General features: G+C 44.4%; 1 pseudogene across 1 annotated transcript; it reads left to right on the top strand.

Annotated features, from left to right (window-relative positions):
* The first annotated feature begins 1,109 nt into the window (after nucleotides 1–1,109).
* Nucleotides 1,110–15,903, top strand: LOC308344387 (butyrophilin subfamily 3 member A2-like; annotated as a pseudogene). Its single transcript has 5 exons — nucleotides 1,110–1,464; nucleotides 7,144–7,424; nucleotides 7,575–7,739; nucleotides 8,030–8,123; nucleotides 15,690–15,903. The product of its transcript is annotated as a butyrophilin subfamily 3 member A2-like (transcript).
* The last annotated feature ends 6,958 nt before the right edge of the window (nucleotides 15,904–22,861 follow it).

Here is a 22,861-nt window from a genome sequence, read left to right as displayed (position 1 = left end):
TGTGAGAATGAAGTGTCATAAGAACAACTTGTGTAGCCCAGGTACTGGCACTTACTAGGTACTCAATAGTTTTTTTTCCCTCTGTTCTTGTATAAAATTCTCCTAATGTCTCTCAGGCCTTAAGGAGACTCCCTGTTGGGCAGGGAAATTTGGCGGCAGTGGGGGATGGACCTGGAGGCTAATATTGGTCCTTGTGCATTCATTATTTTTCAATGAAGATGGGTTTTCCCAATACTCCTGATTCTAAGTGGATATTGGCAGAAATGCACATTTGGGGATAACTGCATGGGATGTGTTCAGGTATATGTAGAAGTCCTGGGTTTACCCAGAGTTTTAATATTTCTGGCCAGATATCTAGGCAGAAATTGCATGCATTGATGGGTCAATCTTTGTTTCATTAAAACAAATGTAGCAGATCATTCAGAACAATCAAAAGTGAACACAGGCTGAGAGAGCTTTGCTGGGAGCAAGGCCAGGTCGTTGGTCCCAAGCAGGACAGGGTGTGGGTAGTGGGATCCACAGTGTCCTTTAGGAGAATGTAATCTGACTCTTATGCTTCTCAGTCATTCCCTGGTCATATTGAGGGATCAGGAGAAGAAAAGCATGCAGAAGCTGGCATGTCATTCATGGGGAGGGGCCTGTGTCTGGGCCCTGTGTCCCTGGGCCTCTGTGGTGGCCTGTGACTCATGCAGGCATGGAGGAGGCCCCTGTGCTGAGGTGGAAGGGGTCTGGTCCTGTGGGCAGAGCAGGCTGGGAACATTTCCAAAGGGCTGGGTGGGCTTTCTTGGCATCAGGGTTGTGGGGCCTCCAACCCATTGGCATACTGAGCGGTAGGAAAGGCTGTGCTCTTGCAGGGGACTGTTGCCAGCCCTGAGCCTTGCTGTCTTCTCTGAGGCCCAGAGCTGTGGGCTGGCTGCTGAGGGAGTCTCTTTGACAACATTGCTGAGTCTCAAGTATGTGGTAAGAGCATCTTGCCCAGGTACAGAGTGGTAAAAGCTGAGTCCTTCAGGTCAAGACCTCCTATCTGACTCTTACCCCACTTGTCTGCGCCTCCCACCTGACAGTGTGTTCCCTTCCCTGTTCTGCATCTCTCCTGCTTTCTCACCCTTATGTCTGTGTCTACAGAGGAGTTCGTGGTGATTGGCTCCTCAGAACCCATTGCGGCAGCTGTGGGTGGGGACATCATGCTGCCATGTTGTGTGTTCCCGGCCATGAATGTGGAGAACATGGAGCTGCGGTGGTTCCGCTCAAATTTCTCAGAAGCAGTGTTCATCTGTCAAAACCAGCAGGAGCAGAGAGAGGCGCAGTTGGCCCAGTACACAGGGCGGACCTCACTGGTGAAGGAATTTCTCACCTGGGGAGAGGCCATCCTGCACATTCAGGCTTTTGACAACGGGCTATATACCTGCTTCTTCAGAAAGGGAAGCTTCTATGAATCTGCCAGTTTAGAACTGAAGGTGGCAGGTGGGTCATTGATCTATATTTAGGGTGCCGTAGTATTGGAGCTGGGAACAAACTTGGGGCCAAGTAAATCAGCCCCTCATTTTACAGCTGAAGGAAAGGAGGTGTCTTCACTTACTCATTAATTCAGTGTGCATATAGAATCCCCATGAAGTGTCAGCTCCCCTTCTGGGTACCTGGAGGCATTACTGAACAAACCATGATCCTTGCTCTGTAGAGTTCATTTTCTAAAAGCAATAAAAGTGTAAACAGTTGGGTTATAGAGGGTGTTAGGTAGTGGTGAGTAGGCATTTGGAGAAGTGGATCTCTGGGGGTGAGAATTCCAAGCAGAAGAACAGCTATGTGAAATAACCAAGTTAGGCATGTGGCAGGTGTGCTGGGCACACTGGGAGGCCACATGGTTGGTGAGAGAGGTGAATAGTGAGGTGGGGAGAAGTGAGAATCCTGGCATAAACAGGTGTTTCTGGACCAGGTACACAGAGAAGAGATTGATCAGGAAACTTTTGTGAGTAGCACATACTTGAGAAGGTACTTGGGATCACCAGTCTCTTCCAAAGGGCCTTTCTGGTTTGTGGTCTGGACTATGAGGGGCACAGAGAGCATGGTGATTATGGTTATGAAGAGTTAACCATACAGTCCTGGAGCTGGAGTGTGTGTTCCCTGGGGAGTGCAGGAGTGGAAACTGGGGAGAAATGGAGAGCTGTTTAGTGAGGGAGAGGCAGAAGTGATAGTATGGAAGGCTTTTTGTGCTATGTAACAGAGTTTGAATGTAGAGGTGAAGAAATTTTAAAGAGTGGTGTAGGGTGGGTGGTTTGCTTTGACAGTGTGAGGGAGGATAGATGAAAGGTGAGGAGACTGAAGGCATGAACGTAGTTACACAGAGGAAGGTTGGCTGTCTGACTTCATGTGGGTGCTCTGGGGTAGGAGATATTTGGCTTCAGAGAGGTTTGGAAACGAGACACAAATGAATCAGTAGATTTGGCGATAGGTGAAGGGGGAAGAGGGGACTACAGAGAATCCTAGGGTTTCGCTTTTGCGAATTGTTTAACTGTAGTAGAAATATTGATAATTATATGTTATTTCCCAATTGTCATGATGCTGTGTAACACACAGTACAGAGCTCTCAGTGGCAGAGAGCTATTTATTTAACTTGGGCATTAAGTGAATTTAGCTAATCTAGGCTGTGTTTGGCTTCTTCTTTTTCTCTTCATTTTTCCAGTTTCATTTTTTAAATTTAAATTCAATTAGCCAACATATAGTACATCATTAATTGCAGATGTAGAGTTCAATAAGTCATCAGTTGCATATAACACCCAGTGCTCATGTAGTTAGCTGCCCTTTTTAAATTATGTTATGTTAGTTACCATATAGTACATCATTAGTTTTTAAAAAAATTTAGTATTTTATTTAACCCAATATATCCAAAATGTTAACATTTTTCAACATATAATGATTTTTTTAAATTAAAAAAATTTTTTTCAGTATTTCAAGATGCATTGTTTATACACCACACCCAGTGTTCCATGTGCCCTCCATAATACCCAACAGCAGGGTCACCTAACCCCCCATTCTCCTCTCCAAAACACTCAGTTTGTTTCTCAGACTCCACAGACTCTCATGGTTCATCTCCCCCTCTGATTTCCCCCAACTCACTTCTCTCTAACTCCCAATGTTCTCTGTGTTATTCCTTATGCCCCACAAGTAAGTGAAACCATATGATAATTGATTCTCTCTACTTGACTTATTTCACTCAGCATAATCTCCTCCAGTCCCATTCATGTTGATACAAAAGTTGGGTATTCATCCTTTCTGATGGAGGCATAATATTCCATTGTGTATATGGACCACATCTTTATCCATTCATCTGTTGAAGGGCATCTTGGCTCTCTCCACAGTTTAGTGACCATGGTCATTACTGTTATGAACATCGGGGTACAGATGGCCCTTCTTTTCACTACATCTGTATCTTTGGGATAAATACCCAGTAGTGCAATTGTAGGGTCATAGAGAAGCTCTATTTTTAATTTCTTAAGGAATCTCCACACTGTTTTCCAAAGTGGCTGCACCAACTTGCATTCCCACCAACAGTGTCAGAGGGTTCCCCTTTCTCCACATATTCTCCAACACTTTTTGTTTCTTGTCTTGTTAATTTTGGCCATTCTAACTGGTGTAATGTGGTAGCTGAATGTGGTTTTGATTTGAATCTCTCTGATGGCTAATGATGATGAACATTTTTTTCATGTGTCTGTTGGCATTTGTATGTCTTCTTTGGAGAAATGTCTGTTCATATCTTCTGCCCATTTTTTGATGTGATTATCTGTTTTGCCTGTTTTGAGTTTGAGGAGTTCTTTATAGATCTTGGATATCAGCCCTTTGTCTGGAGTGTCATTTGCAAATATCTCTCCCATTCGGTGGGTTGCCTCTTTATTTTGTTGACATTCCTTTGCTGTGCAGAAGCTTTTGATCTTGATGAAATCCCAAAAGGTCATTTTTGCTTTTGTTTCCTTTGCCTTTGGAGACATGTCTTGAAAGAAGTTGCTGTGGCCAGTGTCGAAGAGGTTACTGCCTATGTTCTCCTCCAGGATTTTGACAGATTCCTGCTTCATGTTGAGGTCTTTTATCCATTTTGAGTTTATCTTTGTGTATGTGTAAGGGAATGGTCAAGTTTCATTCTTCTACACATAGTTGTCCAATTTTCCCAGCACCATTTATTGAAGAGACTGTCTCTTTTCCACTGGGTATTTTTTCCTGTTTTCTCGAAGATTAGTTGATCATAGAGTTGTGAGTCCATATCTGGGTTCTCTACTCTGTTCCACTGGTCTATGTGTCTGTTTTTGTGCCAGTACCATGCTGTTTTGGTGACCACAACTTTGTAGTAAAGCTTGAAATCAGGCAACGTGATGCCCCCACTTTTATTTTTCTTTTTCAACATTTCCTTAGTAGTTCTGGGTCTCTTCTGGTTCCATACAAATTTTAGGATTGTTTTTTTCCAGCTCTTTGAAAAATGCTGGTGGAATTTTGATTGGGATGGCATTGAAAGTATAGATTGCTCTAGGCAGTATAGACATTTTAACAATGTTTATTCTTTCAACCCATGAGCACGGAATGCTTTTCTGGTTTTTGTGTCTTCTTCAACTTCTTTCATGAGTGTTCTGTAGTTCCTCGAGTATGGATAGTACATCATTAGTTTTTGATGTAGTGTTCAGTGATTTATTATTTGTGTAGAACACCCAGTGCTTATCACAACACATCCCCTCCTTAATACCCATCACTGGGCTAAACCATCCTCCCACCCGCTCCCCTCTGAAACCCTCAGATTGTTTCCCAGAGTCCATAGTCTCTCATGGTTCATCTCCACCTACGATATCCCTGCTTCAGGTTTCCCTTCCTTCCCCTAATGTCTTCCATGCTATTCCGTATGTTGCACATATGAGTGAAACCATATAATTGTCTTTCTCTGCTTGACTTATTTCACTTAGCATAATCCCCTCCAGTTTCATCCATGTCAGTGAAAATGGTGAGTATTCATCCTTTCTGATGGCTGAGTAATATTCCACTTGTACATGAATCACTTCTTGTTCATCCATTCATCCGTTGAAGGCATCTCAGCTCCTTCCACAGTTTGGCTGTTGTGGACATTGCTGCTATGAATATTGGCTTCTTTTCACTACATCTGTATCTTTGGGGTAAATACCCAGTAGTGCAATTGCGGGGTCATAGGGTAGCTCTATTTTTCCCAAGTGGCTGCTCCAACTTGCATTCCCACCAACAGTGTCAGAGGGTTCCCCTTTCTCCACATCCTCTCCAAGATATGTTGTTTCCTGCCTTGTTAATCTTTGCCATTCTAACTGATGTAAGGTAGTATCTCAATGTATTTTTTTTTTTAAGATTTTATTTTTTTGTTGGACAGAGAGAGAGAGCTCACAAGTAGGCAGAACATCAGGCAGAGAGAGAGGTGGAGAAGGAGGCTCCCTGCTGAACAGAAAGCCAGATGCAGGGCTTGATCCCAGCACCCTGAGATCATGACCTGAGCTGATGGTAGAGGCTTCACCCAGTGAGCCACCCAGGTGCCTCTCAATGTCGTTTTGATATTTATTTCCCTGATGGCTAGTGATGTTGAACATTTTTTCATGTGTCTGTTAGCCATTTGTAGCAGTATTCGGCTACTCTTAACTGGGTTTGCTCATACATCTTTGGTCATGTTGGGGAAATATAATTTAAAGGAAATCTCTCAGAAATCTCCTTCACACAGATAGTGGGAAGGAAAACCCTTTTATTATAGAATTAGATTTACCAAAATGTGATGTGTATCATAGGCAATCTTTGAAGAGATGCAAAGACAAAGAAAACCACTCTTTGCCATAGCCATGCAGACACAGCTCATTACACATATGTTCTCAGGATAGTTGGTTACTAGCTCTCAAGTAAGTGGACATGACAGCACCATCTGTCACAAACAGTTCACCCTAGATTTACATAGTAATAGGGTGACCATCTATGTTAGCTAGTTGACCTTATCCAGAAGAAAAACAAAGTCTCCCATTTTTATAACAGGAAGTAGTTTTACATGAGGATACTGGTGCCCACTGAGGTTAGGCCTGTACCCTGGCACAGGAAGGAGGAGAAAGGGGTGCTGTCTTCCTTGAGTGAGCTGTTCAAAGAGAAGTTTCCCAGATCTTTGAGAAAGACATTCCTGGATCAGAAAGCTGGCAAAAGGCCTATCTGTGTTTTTCAGTGGACTTATGTACATTTCAAAGAGGAGAGAAAGCACCCACAGTCACAAGTTTTCTCAATAAATGATGAAAAAAAAAAAAAAGAAGGAAGGGACTTTCTTCCTTTATTTTCAACAGGGACAATTAAGCCTCTTTGCCTTAATTTTTATTTGTCCTGACAGTGGTCCTTGGCTGGGTTTGCTCACATCGGTGTTGTTTAGCTGGCTCTTGGCTGGTCTAGGACAACTTTAGCTAGAAAGGCAGTGCTAGCCTGAGCATGTCCTTTTCATGGGAGAGGGCAAGGCAAATGGCAAAAGGAGTTTCCAACCACTGCTGGAGTCATATTCCCTGAACTCTCAGTGGCTGAGCCAAGTCACATGATGGAGCCTAGAAGCAGTGTGTGAAGGCATTAACAGTATGTGGCTGAGGGTGAGCTGGCTGTGAGGAATTGGAGGATTGGAATGTTTTCATCATCAGGCTATCAAAGATGGGACCAAGTATGAACCTGTTCAGGATTTGATTTTAGAAGCATCTGTGAGGAATTCAGGCAGAGGTAACCCTCAGGGATGTGGATATTAGGAAGGATGCTCAGGAGGTAGTTAGATTTTATGAAGGTGAAGTGATGTACCAAGTGGCAGTGTGTGTGCAGATGACCTGGAGAGTGTGTGAGGTGAGAAGAGCAGAGAAGGATGGAATCTGAGAGCAAATTCCTCCTTCTGTCACTCTGGACAATGGACTTCCCACCCTCATGTTTGGGGAGAAGAAACCTGCCTTCTCTGCCTACCACAGGTCCCCATGCTCCTTCATTTTGTTTTTTGTTTTAGGACCCCTGCTTTGCTCACTGCTGTGGTCACTCCCCAGTGGAGCCCCCAGAGTGCAATGCTGCCCCTGGAGGTGTGCACAGGAAGGCTTTGCTTGCATCCTTGGGCTCTGGGAGACCTCCTTGTACTCTCCCACTTCTCTCTTGCAGGTATGGGCTCTGCCGCTCCAGTGCTCATCACAGGGCCAGAGGAGGACGGGGTCCGAGTGGTATGTAAGGCATCGGGGTGGTTCCCAAAGCCCCAGGTACAGTGGAGAGCACTCAGTGGAGAGAAGTTCTTGACATTTCTGAGACTCATGTCCAAAATGCTGAAGGGCTGTTCAGTGTGGAGGCTGCGCTGGTGGTGAAACATAGCTCTTCGGAGAATGTGACCTGCTTCCTTCTTAACCCAGTCCTGAGCCAAGAGAAAGCAATGGCCATTTTTATCCCAGGTCCGTGCTGTTTCCCTCTCCCAGTAGTGCCATAGGGAGGGACTGGGAGTCCCTGGACGTGCTGCGTGGACTGTTCTGGGCTGTGCCCCTGACTGCATGTTTGGCTGGACACAGAGGAATTCTTTCCCCAGACTTCTCCCTGGATGTCAGCTTTCATGGTGATCCTGACCTTGTTCATATTCTTACTCTTTGGGACTGCCTACTACACCAAGAGAGAACAAACTGCTAAGTGCCAGGAGATGAAGGAATGGGAGAAACTCCATAGGGAAAAGGAGGAGGACCAGTGGGCAAAGGAGGAGGCACTGAAAGCCAGAGGTAAGGCAGGGCAGTGGCCACGGTCTGTGAGTGTGACAAGCGGTGCAGAGGAAAAGTGGACAGAGGGCCCTTGCCCTGGAGCAAGTGGCTGAGGAGGTCCAGAGAGGACATGGAGCTGTGGAGGCTCGATGGATCTGGAGCTGTAACTTCTAGGATACTGACATGTGCATTTGTGGGTTTGTCAGGTGCAATCTTTGGTGTTCTTAGAGATGGGGGTTCATGCTCATTTCTCACTTTCTTTCAGAAGAACTCCAAGCAGATCTCAGTAAGTTCTGCTTTTTCTCTAAAAGTTTCTGTGTCTTCTTTGAAGGAGACGTTCTGGTTCTTAGCTCACCTGTTTCCTGTGTTGCCTTTCAGACTGGAGGAATTCTGTTTACCTGACTGGTGAGTGACTGTCCAGGTGTCCTTGTGTTTTTGTTCCACCTAAGTCAAGGTGTCCCTTCTTGTTTCGGGCAGAAACATGTGGACCCTTCTCTGGGGCAGAAGCAGAAGCTGGTGGGAGGAAGAACCCTGTTCCATGAGCTTCTCCAATCTGGGCCACTGTTTCCCACCCAGTTCCTGGAAACCTGGGGGTGATGGTGGTTCCTGGAGTCTGTCATGCATCTTGGGTTTATTCCAATGCTGACCTGTGTGCCATATTGCTAGCTCCTTAGCCTTCAGTGCAACTAGTTCTGTCAGCACTTGGAATCCAAAAGCCTGCTGCTTGAGATTTCAAGAAAAGAACTATATAAATTAATGTGGTCACTAAGGATAGGAGTGTGACCTTAGCTCCATAACACTAACCAGGGAGAGTGTGTTTTCTCCAGTTCCTGGAAGTTGTGATCACAAAGAGATGGGTAAAGGACTAGACAGACTATGTGTGAGAATGTGGTGGAATGAGCTGTCAATGTCCCCAGATAGTGATTGTGTTATCTGAGAAGGATTGGCCTCACATCCTCACATGTGAGGCCTCACATTGGCCTCACATCCCTACCTGAAATTATCTCTCCTTTTGCGTTATTTCTCAAATATCTCTGTGTTCAAAATCACCAGGTGTAGTAATGATGTTTCTATAATTATGGAATTTTATATATTTTATCCCTGTAATTTTTTATACAGTGTATGTCAGCACCTGGCAGGAGGTCATTTCCTGTCCAGCCTCTCCCCACTCTGCAGTTAGCGTTCACCTGTAGCCCAGAGGGCAGGCAAGGGTCAGTACATGAATGCTGTGCAGGCTTGTTCTGACTGAGGTCTCTCCAGGGTGTGTTCCCTTTCAGTCTGGAGGAAGGCACATCTGGAGGCAGGTAAGCTACTCAGTTTCCTGTTACCTTATTTCCCCAGGCTCAGCTCAGCCACCTTCTATGTCACAGACCCTACACCAGGATGGGGTTGGTGTCCTGCTACCCTTGTCACTTTTGTCTTCCTTCTCTTAACACTGTAAGGACTGTCCTTGGGAACACAGATCTGCCTCCATTCTGACCCACTCTCTACTGCAGGTCACTGTTAGGGTTACCAACACCCTCTGAACCCACTGCTCAATTCATACGTTTAATTGGTGCATTGACAACAGAGAGGTCCGGAACAGGATAGTGACTTTATAAATCAGAAACTGTTGTGTGTAGAGGATTTCAGAAACCAAGCTTGGCTGCTTAGAACTCAGGTCTTCCTAGGTGGATTCTTGGTTCTGAATCCATTTTACCCTGACATTCCTACTTTTTGGTCTCCGGTTTTGATTTTCCTGTTTCTTGCTAAACCTCTGGTATGCTGGTCTTTATTTTGCTTCCTCATGCTCTGACTCCCTGTTGGAACTGGGTTTCTTCCTTTAAGCCTCCTTAGGTGTTGAGGAATTAAATACTTTAGGGCAGGTGATCTGAATCTGAAATGCAGTGCCACCAGGATATTTATGGATTCCTGGGGGTGGGGTCTGTGAACCACCTGCAATTATATACAACACATTTTGTCTATTGTTGTGTAAGAAGAGCAATAACTTATATATGTTATAATCATATTAATTATTAAATATATATTATAATTAAATATTTAACATTATGATATGTGATATGTATGTGTTTTTATTTTTTATTTATTTATTTAAAAAAATTTTTATTTTAATAAACATATAATGTATTTTTATCCCCAGGGGTACAGGTCTGTGAATCGCCAGGTTTACACATTTCACAGCACTCATCATAGCCCATACCCTCCCCAATGTCCATTTCCCCACCACCCTCTCCCGTCTCCCCTCCCCCCAGCAACCCTCAGTCTGTTTCTTGAGATTGAGTCTTTTATGGTTTGTCTCCCTCCCAATCCCATCTTTTCATTTTTTCTTTTCCTACCTCCCCCCAACCCCCCCCCCGCCTTGCATCTCCACTTCCTCATATCAAAGAGATCATATGATAGTTGTCTTTCTCCGATTGACTTATTTCGCTAAGCATGATACCCTCTAGTTCCATCCACGTCGTCGCAAATGGCAAGATTTCATGTCTTTTGATGGCTGCATAGTATTCCATTGTGTATATATACCACATCTTCTTTATCCACTCATCTGTTGATGGACATCTAGGCTCTTTCCATAGTTTGGCTATTGTGGACATTGCTGCTATAAACATTTGGGTGCACGTGCCCCTTCAGAGCACCACGTTTGTATCTTTAGGATATATACCCAGTAGTGCAATTGCTGGGTCGTAGGGTAGCTCTATTTTCAGTTTTTTGAGGAACCTCCACACTGTTTTCCAGAGTGGTTGCACCAGCTTGCATTCCCACCAGCAGTGTAGGAGGGTTCCCCTCTCTCCACATCCTCGCCAGCATCTGTCATTTCTTGACTTGTTAATTTTAGCCATTCTGACTGGTGTGAGGTGGTATCTCGTTGTGGTTTTGATTTGTATTTCCCTGATGCCGAGTGATGTGGAACATTTTTTCATGTGTCTGTTGGCCATCTGGATGTTTTCTTTGCAGTAATGTCTGTTCATGTCCTCTGCCCATTTCTTGACTGGATTATTTGTTCTTTTAGTATTGAGTTTGATAAGCTCTTTATAGATTTTGGATACTAGCCCTTAATCTGATATGTCGTTTGCAAATATCTTCTCCCATTCTGTCAGTTGTCTTTTGGTTTTGTTCACTGTTTCCTTTGCTGTGCAAAAGCTTTTGATCTTGATGAAATCCCAATAGTTCATTTTTTGCCCTTGCTTCCGTTGCCTTTGGCGATGTTCCTAGGAAGAAGTTGCTGCGGTTGAGGTCATAGAGGTTGCTGCCTGTATTCTCCTCAAGGATTTTGATAGATTCCTTTCGCACATTGAGGTCCTTCATCCATTTTGAGTCTATTTTCATGTGTGGTGTAAGGAAATAGTCCAATTTGATTTTTCTGCATGTGGCTGTCCAATTTTCCCAGCACCATTTGTTGAAGAGCCTGTCTTTTTTCCATTGGATATTCTTTCCTGCTTTGTCAAAGATTAGTTGACCATAGAGTTGAGGGTCTATTTCTGGGCTCTCTATTCTGTTCCATTGATCTATATGTCTGTTTTTGTGCCAGTACCATACTGTCTTGATGATGACAGCTTTGTAATAGAGCTTGAAGTCTGGAATTGTGATGCCACCGACTTTGGCTTTCTTTTTCAATATTCCTTTGGCTATTCGAGGTCTTTTCTGGTTCCATATAAATTTTAGGATTATTTGTTCTATTTCTTTAAAAAAATGGATGGGATTTTGATAAGGATTGCATTAAATGTGTAGATTGCTTCAGGTAGAATAGACATTTTCACAATATTTGTTCTTCCAATCCATGAGCATGGAATATTTTTCCATTTCTTTGTGTCTTCCTCAATTTCTTTCATGAGGACTTTATAGTTTTCTGAGTATAGATTCTTTGCCTCTTTGGTTAGATTTATTCCTAGGTATCTTATGGTTTTGGGTGCGATTGTAAATGGGACTGACTCCTCAATTTCTCTTTCTTCTGTCTTGTTGTTAGTGTAAAGAAATGCGACTGATTTCTCTGTGCATTGACTTTATATCCTGACACTTTACTGAATTCCTGTATGAGTTCTAGCAGTTTTGGAGTGGAGCCTTTTGGGTTTTCCACATAGAGTATCATATCATCTGCAAAGAGTGATAGTTTGACTTCTTCTTTGCCGATTTGGATGCCTTTAATTTCTTTTTGTTGTCTGATTGCTGAGGCTAGGACTTCTAGTACTATATTGAACAGCAGTGGTGATAACGGACATCGCTGCCGTGTTCCTGACCTTAGCGGAAAAGCTTTCAGTTTTTCTCCATTGAGAATGATATTTGCGGTGGGTTTTTCATAGATGGCTTTGATAATATTGAGGTATGTGCCTTCTATCCCTACACTTTGAAGAGTTTTAATCAGGAAGGGATGCTGCACTTTGTCAAACGCTTTTTCAGCATCTATTGAGAGTATCATATGGTTCTTACTCTTTCTTTTATTAATGTATTGTATCACATTGATGGATTTGCGGATGTTGAACCAACCTTGCAGCCCTGGAATAAATCCCACTTGGTCGTGGTGAATAATCCTTTTAATGTACTGTGGGATCCTATTGGCCAGTATTTTGGTGAGAATTTTCGCATCTGTGTTCATCAGGGATATTGGTCTGTAATTCTCTTTTTTGGTGGGATCCTTGTCTGGTTTTGGGATCAAGGTGATGCTGGCCTCATAGAATGAGTTTGGAAGTTTTCCTTCCATTTCTATTTTTTGGAACAGTTTCAGGAGAATAGGAATTAATTCTTCTTTAAATATTTGGTAGAATTCCCCTGGGAAGCCGTCTGGTCCTGGACTTTTGTTTGTTTGGAGATTTTTGATGACTGTTTCAATCTCCTTACTGGTTATGGGTCTGTTCAGGTTATCTATTTCTTCCTGGTTCAGTTGTGGTAGTTTATACGTCTCTAGAAATGCATCCATTTCTTCCAGATTGTGTATGTGTTTTTAAAAACAGCTACTGATAATTGTTCACAACCATTATCTCTCTTTTTAGGAGAATATTGCTCTTACCTGATGGGCTTAACTTGGTTGGATTTATTTAAGGCAAAATGTGAAGATGCAAAAGGAGAAAACTAGAAGAGTTAAAATTCTTTACTAGGGAAAAGTGGAGTTCAAATCAGGAAAGAAAAAATGTGTTAGGAAAGGAGGAGGAGTGGAGAAGTAAAGTGGAGAGCCTGAGATTCCTTTGGAGAGATTATCGCCAGATAAGCTTGGTAGAAGTGAGAACACAGATTTGTAGAAGTATACAAGAGGCATTATACAAGAGGGTGTGCAAGTTATTTGCATGTATGAAAAGTAATAAACTCCTGATACCTGTTAGAGAGATTTCTGAGAGGACTTATACTTGTTTTAAGCTGTTTGAAAGTAATCATGTAACCAGATTTGCCTCTGATAATGAGATCATCTTGATCTTCCAGTGGTGTGGGGACATGAGAGTGGTCTGGGGATCCTAAAGCAATGAAAAGTTATCCAGAGGTTCCTTTAGTACTGGGGTAGGTTAAGAATCTGGGCCCTTTGAACCTGTGTAATATGTGCTTTTTCTTTTTGGCTGTTTCTATTTATGGTCAGGGATATAAACTGTCAATGTAGAGAAAGGGAAGCCAGAGGTGAAGGAAACCAGGGGCCCAGATGTGTGAGGCTCTTTAGAGAGCCTCGCTGATTCTTGGGATGTATGTGAAAAGTGATGATCAAATATCATATTTAGCATTTCCCCTTCTCTGCTGAATTTTTGTGCATTAATTAATTAATTAATTAAAAAATATTTTCCCATGAATCATACTGATAAAATATTTTTTATTATGTTATGTTAGTCATCATGCAGTACATCATTAGTTTAGTGGTTTGTGATTCATTATTTGCATGTAATGCCCAGTGCTCATCACAACATGTCCCCTCCTTAATATCTGTCTCCAGGCTACCCCATCCTCCCACCCCCACCCTTTTGAAATCCTCAGATGGTTTCTTGGAGTCCATAATCTCTCATAGTTTGTCTCCCTCTCTTATTCCTCCCACTTCAGTTTTCCCTTCTTTCCCCTAAAGTCTTCCATGCTATTCCTTATGTTGCACATATGAGTGAAACCATGTGATCATTGTCTGCTTGACTTATTTCACTTAGCATAATCCCCTCCAGTTCCATCCAGGTCAATGCAAATGGTAGGTATTCATCCTTTCTGATGGCTGAATAATATTCCATTGTATATATGAACCACATCTGCTTTATATATTCATCTGCTGAAGGACATCTCGGCTCTTTCCACAGTTTGGCTATTTTTTTCTTGAATTAAAAAAAAAAGATTTTAGGGGCACCTGGGTGGCTCAGTGGGTTAAAGCCTCTGCCTTTGGCTCAGGTCATGATGTCAGGGTCCTGGGATCGAGCCCGGCATCGGGCTCTCTGCTCAGCGGGCAGCCTGCTTCCTCTTATCTCTCTGCCTGCTTGTGATCTCTGTCTGTCAAATAAATAAATAAAATCTTAAAAAAAAAGATTTTAGGGGCCCCTGGGTGGTTCAGTTTCTTAAGCAGCTGCCTTTGGCTCAGGTCATGACCCCAGGGTCCTTGGATCGAACCCCACATTGGACTCCCTGCTCAATGGGGACACTGCTTCTCTCTCTCCTCCCTGCTCTTGCTGTCTCTCACTATCTCTGTCTCTCTCTCTCAAATAAATAAAATCTTAAAAAAAGATTGTATTTATTTAGAACCACTGGAGCGGTTGGAGGGTTGAAAATCTCAAGCAGATTCCATGCTGAATCTGGAGCCTGGTAGGGAGGCTGGATCCAACCACTCTGAGAATATGACCTGATCCCAAATCAGGAGCCAGATGCTCAACTGACTGTTGCAGCTACCAGTGTTTTAAAATATGTGTTTTAAAGTATGCCTTGTGTACTTGTATTTTGATCTCCCCCATTCTTTTCAAGAAAACCTAACTTTCCTGATGGATATGTGGCTAAGGATTGAGAAAACATAATTTGAGTGGAATCTGGGCATAGATTCTTCTTTTCAGGTTGTTATACAGCCTCTCAGTGGTGTTAAGCTTTATGGCTTGGCTTTTATGGGAAGGCTGTAGGGTGATGGCCGTGTGTGTGTGTAATAAATGCATCAGGGAATGTTTCCAAAACATATTTCCCTATAACCCTTGCATCAGTGTATTTCAGAAGACTAGATACAGACCCCAGTGTGTTCAGACTTCTCAAAGCCTTAACAAGAAACATGTGGTTCTTTTGTAGATTGGCGGAAGGAGAAGTTCCTGCCTTGTGAGTTACTTTGAGTTCTTTCTGGGTCCTCCTACTGCTGCTCCAGTGTGGCTGACCTCTCCTCAGCTTGCTGTGGTGACACAGCAGGACACAGATGTTGGCCCCATCAGTGGTGGCGGGTGCAGATGGGGTGGTGAAAGTCACGTAGGTGGATTGGTGGGTGTGGATGATTTCAGATGCTAAAGAGATACCCTTCAGTGTTGGAGTCCAGTCTTGTCCTCCTGGATCAGTCTTTAGTTACTTCTCCTGGTTGGTGGGGTGTGTGCTTGAGTCACAAGATTCTAATCTCAGGAGGTTTAACCCTACCCACATGCATCTAGGTGTCTGGTGGTGCGGGTGGTTGATGTGTGCCTTGTTATAGGGCAAGAGGAGACCTCAAATGCTTGGCAATTCTCTCTGCAGTGTCTGTCACTCTGGATCCGGGATCTACACATCCAAACCTTGCTGTTTCTGATGAAGTCTTGTGTGACCTGGAAGTATACAACTAAGGACCCAGAAAAACAGTGTAGCATCTTAGTTCAGGAAGGCATCAATCAGGGCACTGTTACTGGGTAGTGGAGATCAGGAATGAAGACAGAAGTGAGTGGGCTCTGGGGGTCTGTAGGAGAGATGTGGAGAGGAAGAGCTGGTACAAGGAATCACCAGAAAAGGGGTTCTGGGTTGTGGGGATGTATGAACATAAACTCCATTCCTTCCCTGATAATTCGGACTCCTTGTGCCAATTCCTCACAGGGTAAGGGTTTTCCCGGACCTGAAGGAAGGGGATGTCTCATTCTACAACGTGACTGATGGCTCCCACCTTTTCTCCTTCCCACTAGCCTCTGGGACTCTGTTTCCATACTTCAGGTTGAGGTCAGGAGATGTGTCCCTGACCATCTGCTCTGGGGTGGGTGGGCCTGTGCAGACCCCTGTACCCCTTAACAACCCTCTTTGGTCTTCAGAGTAGCCTGTGAGCCTCTCAGGGCAGGGGTTCAGGCTGTGGTGTTGATGGTGCTCTCCCAGGGACTGAATCTCCATTACTCCCCTGGGGCCGTGAAGCTATGTCCCCATAGGGTCCCAACAGGGTTCTAGATTCCTCATGGTGGCTCTTCCCAGAGCTGCAGAATCCCTGAGGTTATAGGCTCTGAAGTTAGTCCTGGAAGACCTGGTGTCTTGCCCTTCTCTTCTGGGTGTAGACTGCTGGGGTGTGGTTTTGAGAATAGTCAGTTCATGCCTATGCTCAGGTATCAGGAGATAACTGTTGACTGTTTGAGCATATATGGGATAGCCTGAATTTTGCTACTGGAAGTCATGTTTCTTTTGATCATGAACATTATTTCATGGAGTCTTTGCATTGTTTTGATATGAAATGAGATGAGGTCTGAATTACTCTGAAGAATTAAATGGTGTTTATTTTATGCAGTTTGTGTTGTGCAGATAAACCCAGAGGCTGTGAGTGAGTCACTAGCTTTATTTTAGGAAATGTGCACTCTGACTAGAGATGTTGTTTATCTGAACATTTCTGAAGAAATGTATGGTTGATGGACTTTAAGAGGAGTGGAGTGTAATATTCTATTGTATATCTTTCTTATTCTGGGATGGACGAGACCTACTTATCTATTTTTTTTTTTTAAGAGAGCATGAGTCAGGGGAGGAGCAGAGGGAGGGGGAGGAGCAGAGGGAGAAGCAGGTCCCCCACTGAGCAGGAAGCCCAATGTGGGGCTTGATCCCAGGACTCGAGGATCATGACCTGAGCCGAAGGCAGACGCCCAACCAACTGAGCCACTCAGGCGCCCCGAGAGATACTTATCTTAATGAACCTTAGTAAATATCTATTATTTCTGAAATACTGGTGGTGCATTAATTCAGGGAAGGGAAGATGAGAATTTGGGTTCCCTTGTGAGTCAACAGCAGTTGGAGAGAACAGAACTGCTACCAGAATAAAGATGTGAATGAAGAAGAGCGTTTCCAGACCCCAGATGAATTGAAGAAAGCTTTGACCATGAGCACAGTTCCAGGATCTATGTACGGCTTCTCAGTACTTCTAGTCCAATTTCAAAGGTGGATGGAACCCAGAGGAAACACAAGGAAGCCAGACTCTTGAGGACTCAGACCTTCAGGAATGAATGTGTGTCTACTTCCAAGGTACAGAACTCTGACCTCCTGTGGTTTTGAGAGAGATGAGAATACACAGAATCAGATGTGGAAGAGGGAAGTCACAGATCTCAGTTCCTGCCTGTAACCAAAAGTAGGACAAGGACTGTGGTAGTTTTGTATATTTTTTGTTTCTTGTCATGTTATTTGTATTAATTATGTATTTTCTTTCTTCTTTCTTCTTACCAGTGTGATTTTATGCAAGTTGTCCATGGTAATATTTCAAATATAATCTCTAGGTAACAGAATAGTCAAATGATTGTGGCTGGACTGAAGAAACTAAATATAACTGTTCAATTCAATGCTTGGGACTGCCTGTCTTTTCCATTTTGGGGAAAGACTGAGAAAGTGTAAGTGTAAGACTGTAAGTGTAGCCATGTAGATAGGTGAAAAGGTGGAGTTGTTGTGTTGTCACATAGAAGCTCCAATATGAGTAAAATGGTGTATGGGGAAGCTGAGGATCTAGAGGTGTGAAATCTGCCCATTATCCGTTCTTTGCCTTTTGATTCAAGTCTACCCTCTATGTGCCCTACTTGCGGATACTGGATGTCATAAACATTTCATTTTTGCCATGTGGCACGTTTGGCACTGCCTTTGTCGGTTAGTGCACTGTTGGGTTTGGTCAGCAAACCCTGAGATGGCGAATGAAAAGATTACTCCAGACACCTTCCTAGGAGAAAGGAGAGGCCTGGGGACCAGACACTTTAGTGGCAAAAGGCCTCATGCCAAGCTTTGTCTCCAGTTTAATTGGGGTCATATCAATGCATCAAGCACAAGCACAAAGCAAGGAGGAAAGTGTAGCCTTAATGGTCAGGACAGTAATATATGGGGCAGTGTGTGATAAGGGCAAGGAGGCTAGGAGTTCATGAAGTACATGAGCACCACATGTGCCTGTTTCTCCTCGAAATTTAAACATTTACTTCCTACATGAGAACCTTGAGTCGCAGTAAGAATCTGGCCGCTTTTACCCAAGAATCTTCAAAGGAGGCCAGCATTCTGGGCATTCCTTCTTTGTTTTTCAGTTGGTTTCATCCACAGAGGCATATACAAGTCAGATTTTGGCTGTGTCAGCACTGTGAATTCCTAGAGGGCACCAGAGGGAATACAGCAAGACATAGCTGGGGAAAAAGCTTTCTTCTTCTTTTGCTGTGTTTTCAAAGAGATTTTATTTATTTACTTGTCAGAGAGAGAGAGAGAGTGAGCAAGCATAAGCAGGGGGAGTGGCAGGCAGAGGGAAAAGCAGGCTCCCCATTGAGCAAGGAGCCCCATGTGGGATTTGCTCCCAGGACTCTGGGATCATGACCTGAGCTGAAGTCAGATGCTTAACCCACTGAGCCACCCAGACGTCTCACTCTCAGTGTTTTCACTCCTTGATCTTACGATGCTACTGCCAGTGGCCTTGAGAAGGCCTAGCTTCTCTGACTTTAGGTAAATGACTATGGCATTGTAGCAGGCTACAATTGTACATTGTAGCAGTTCTAGAAGGCTGTCTCCCAGGGAATCTTGCCAGTTCTCTAGTGAGAGTTTTCCTGCCCAGCAGCCCTGGTCTGTGGCATGTTGGTGAACTTCTTTCCCTACCTGAGGATCCCAGTTCCACCTTCTCCAATAAACAGACCATCAGACTTATTCTCTCAAATGTCTTCTGTTTTTAGAGGTAGCGTCTACTTCCTGTATCTCCTACTTCTGGTTTCCTTAGAGCTTTCTTTTACTTATTTCATAGTTAAAACCTTTGTTTAATAATTCTTTATATCAAAATTTCCATGTTAAAATGAGTCATGTAGTTTCTGCCTCCTGACTGGACACTGAGTAATACAAACATCTAAACTGAACTGTATCTTGGAGGAGGGCCCTGCACTGCTCACAGTATGTGGGAAAGGTTAATATAGGAATTTTCAAGTTTATCAAAATATTTATCCCAACAATAAAGTCATAAATATACTCTTTGGGATCTTTGTATGTATTTTAAATATTCTGTATGTTAATATATTTTCTGACATGTTCATCTCCTCCTTCAGTATGCCTTGTGGTTTTATGACACTGGGTTACTGTTAGATGGGCTATGGGTATATTTTCTTTGAAATGGAGAGGAAAGGAAGGTATGGATGTGATACGAATTATCCACACAAATAAGAGGAATCTTTTGAAACTAGTGGACCAGTTGCCCATGTAATTCCAGAAAGAATGGTTAAAACCATCATTCTTGGGAGGAGTGAGGTCAGCATCATGGCAGACTGAGGTCTTCCATTTGTCTCCCCCCTTCCATTTAAAACTAGTAGGATTTCAAAACCGAACAAAGGCTCCTCTGCACAGCACACCAGACGCCAAAGAGATCCATCCATGTTTGCATCTGAGAGGGTGTGGATTGGTTTTCAGGGAGACCAGAGCCCAGGCAGCTTGGTGGGGCCTGTTACCCTGGCTTCTACAGTGGTGGTAACGCTCACCTGTGACTCCTGTGGCCGAGAAGGTGGGGGTGAAAAGGGGTGAGTGAAAGGCTACTTGGTCCTGTGGGCTGTGGCTGGAGGACCCCATAGCTATGAAGCCACAGTGCAGGGTACTCTGAGGTAGGACATCTGTGCCCAGGAAGGGACAGTGAGGGAAGAAAAAGGCAAGGGAAGGGGGCAGAGAAGAAGAAACATTTTATGCACTGTCTCCCCCAGAGTTCAGTAAGAGAACTCTGAGCTCCCTGGGACTCCCGAACTTGAGGATCCTCCTCCTGGAGTGTAGGGCAAGCCCCAAGCTCAGGGGCTTAGTACATGCTAGGCCCCTAATTGTTTTTTATATTGAGCCTGGTCTAAATCCCCAGGGCTGCTCTGGGAAGAGAAACCAAACACTTGTGCTATTCTGCCACCTGCTGTAATACTAAAGAAGGGCCTCTAACTGCCCATCTATGAACAGTGAGAATTCAAGTTAATAAATTTTGACCTACATGAGAAAGGTGTTGGCTACTTCAAGTGATCTGGCCAAGAAACATCTCATTAAAGAGCATGAAAAATCATGGTAATATCGTTTTGCTAAAAGAAAATGACAGTTCTCCAGCCACCAAACCTAAATTAAACTTTGTTTTATTGGATGTTTGTAATAAGTGGGTTTAATCCTTTCCTCCAACTGGCATATTATGAAATCACACTACATTTTAGTGTAGCTCGTGTTTTATGGCATGTTTTCTGGAACTGCCCAAAAGAACTTGAAGCAACTAAACATAAGATGTATTATATGGCTGTGTAAGTAGAAAGTATAATATTAATCCTACTTCCATCAGCATAATTTATTTTGAGCAAGAAAAGTCATTCATGGACAATGAATAGTGTTTTATTTATTTATTCATTTATTTTCAGCATAACAGAATTCATTGTTTTTGCACCACACCCAGTGCTTCATGCAATCCGTGCCCTCCCTAATACCCACCACCTGGTTCCCCCTGCCTCTCACCCCCTACCCCTTCAAAACCTTCAGGTTGTTTTTCAGAGTCCATAGTCTCTCATGGTTCATCTCCCCTTCCAATTTCCCTCAACTCCCTTCTCTCCATCTCCCTATGTCCTCCATGTTATTTGTTATGCTCCGCAAATAAGTGAATGAATGAACAGTGTTTGCGGATAAAGCAGTTGGAATTTGGGCCTGCTGAGTCGGGGGGTGGGGTGGGGGGGGAGACAGTGAAGTCTGCTGTTTGGTGTTCTTCCTGCAGCGTCTGCAGCGTCTTCAGGTGTCCCACCACGTCCTTCAGGAAAACCTTCCCTGTGCTTTGTCATTCCTTCCCCTCCCCTCCCAACATGAGTTCCAGGGGTTGCATTCAGGGGAGATAAGCTTTCTGGCCCAATCATGCTAGGCCATGTCTGAGTCCAAGGTCCCCTTCCTGTTCCTCTTTCACCCTGAGTTGTGTGGAGCTGGGGCTGGGCTGGGCTTGAGGAGTGGGGCGTGTGAGGGTGTGGGGAGCCGTGTCCCTGCAGCTCCAGCCCTCCCTCCTCCGGGAAGTTCCTGGATGAAAGGTAACTAGACGGCAGGACTCCTGTCTTCCTTCATCTCTGCGTGCATGAGAATGAAGTGTCATAAGTACAAGTTGTGTAGTCCAGTTCCTGGCACTTAGTAGGTACTCAATAAAATTTGACTTTCTTCCCTCTGACTTTTTGCAAAATTCCACTATGTTCTCAGGCCTTAAGGAATCTCCCCATTGGGCAGAGATTGGTGGTGGCAGTGGAGGGTGGACCTGGAGGATGATATTGTCCCTTGTCTGTTTTGTTTCACTTGAGATGGATTTTCCCAATATTCCTGAGTCTAAGTGGATATTGGCAGAATAGACCTTTGGGGATGATAACGTGGGATGTACTCAGGTATATGTAGAAGCCCCAGGTTTGCCCAGAGTTTAATATCTCAGACCAGACATCTAGGTGGAAACCAATCACTCCCATGCACCAACGGGTCCATCAGTCTTTGCTTCATGAAAACAGATAGAGTGGATCATTCAGAACAATTGAGAGTGAACACAGGCTGGGAGAGGCTTTGCTGGGTGTGAGGTTGTGGAACTCTGAGACATTGGTTTCCTCACCCGTAGAATGAAGACAATAATGACAACAACCTGGCAGAAGTGGGGCCAGGGAGGCTCTAGCCCAAACTGGTGTCTTAACGCCAGTCACGAAACACAAGAACACCCGAGCACTGGGCATGCTTGAGGGAGCAAACAAGGTGGTTGAGTCTGACATTTTTCTAGCCCGGTGCTGCATGTATGTTTGGGGGTAGGAAGAACAAAAGAGCGGGGAAGTTGGTGCAGTTGTTGCATCCACCCAGCGGCTGACCTGTTTAGGTCAGAGTTAAGTCCTCCTGTTTCTCAGTGGACTGAAGTGTTTTCCAAATTGGACAGAGAAGCCAACGTGCTGCTGAGGTGACTTCTCTGCACATGAGATCAGGTGAAGTTTCCTGAGTGTTTGCTGTGTGGTGGACACGTGACCAGGGCACACAGTGCCTCCCTCTGTGGATGCCTCGGACATTCCACAGAAGATCACATGTCAGGGCTGTGGAGGAGAACAGGGCACCACTAAACCCCAACAAGCATGTGTATGGGGCTCAGATGGGGATGAGCAGGTTGGGGAAGGCTCCTCTGAGGGAGGTCACTTTAGGTGAGACTGGAATGGTGAGCAGTTTGGGGGATGAGAGAGAACAGGACATCCAGGGGCTTGTGAGAAGGCCTGAGGCTGGGAAAGCTCCGTGAACTGGAGGAATGCTGCCAGGCCAGGAGGGAGCCCTGGGAGCAGTGGAATGAGGTCAGGGAGGAAGCTGGGGCTGGCTGAGGTTTAGCAGGGGGATCCCTGTAAGTGGTGAAGCAGAGCTGATAGAAGATGGTTTGAGAGGTTACAACCTTGGATGGAAAATGAACTTGAGAGGGCGAAGCTGGAGGTGGGCAGGGGACGCCCGTGGGGAAGCAGGGAAGGGTGAGGCGGGGAAGTGAGATGGGTGTGGAGCTAGAAGGTAGCCATGGATATGGATTAGAGAAAAGTCTTGAACTTTCAGGTGCACTGGCAGCAGACTGGGTGGGAAAGTGGAGTGTGTGGTGGAATGACCCTCCAGAGTCTGGCAGGCATAACTGGGTGACCCCAGGCGTCCTTTACTGAGATGGGGAACTGCAGGAAAGGAGGGGCTGGAAAGGAAGCCCTAGTGCTCCACGGGTGTTTATTCAGAGACACAGAATCTGCCTTTCCTGCTGCACACTGTGGCCTGGCAGGGAGGGGCTGAATGGTGCACCCAGGCCTTGTGTGATAGTATAGTATTAAGAAGCCACAGGG

This window comes from Martes martes, assembly GCF_963455335.1.
Source record: "Martes martes genome assembly, chromosome: 6".
NCBI lineage: Eukaryota > Metazoa > Chordata > Mammalia > Carnivora > Mustelidae > Martes > Martes martes.
The sequence above is the reverse complement of the archived record's forward strand: the minus strand, read 5'-3'. Positions and strand labels throughout refer to the sequence as shown.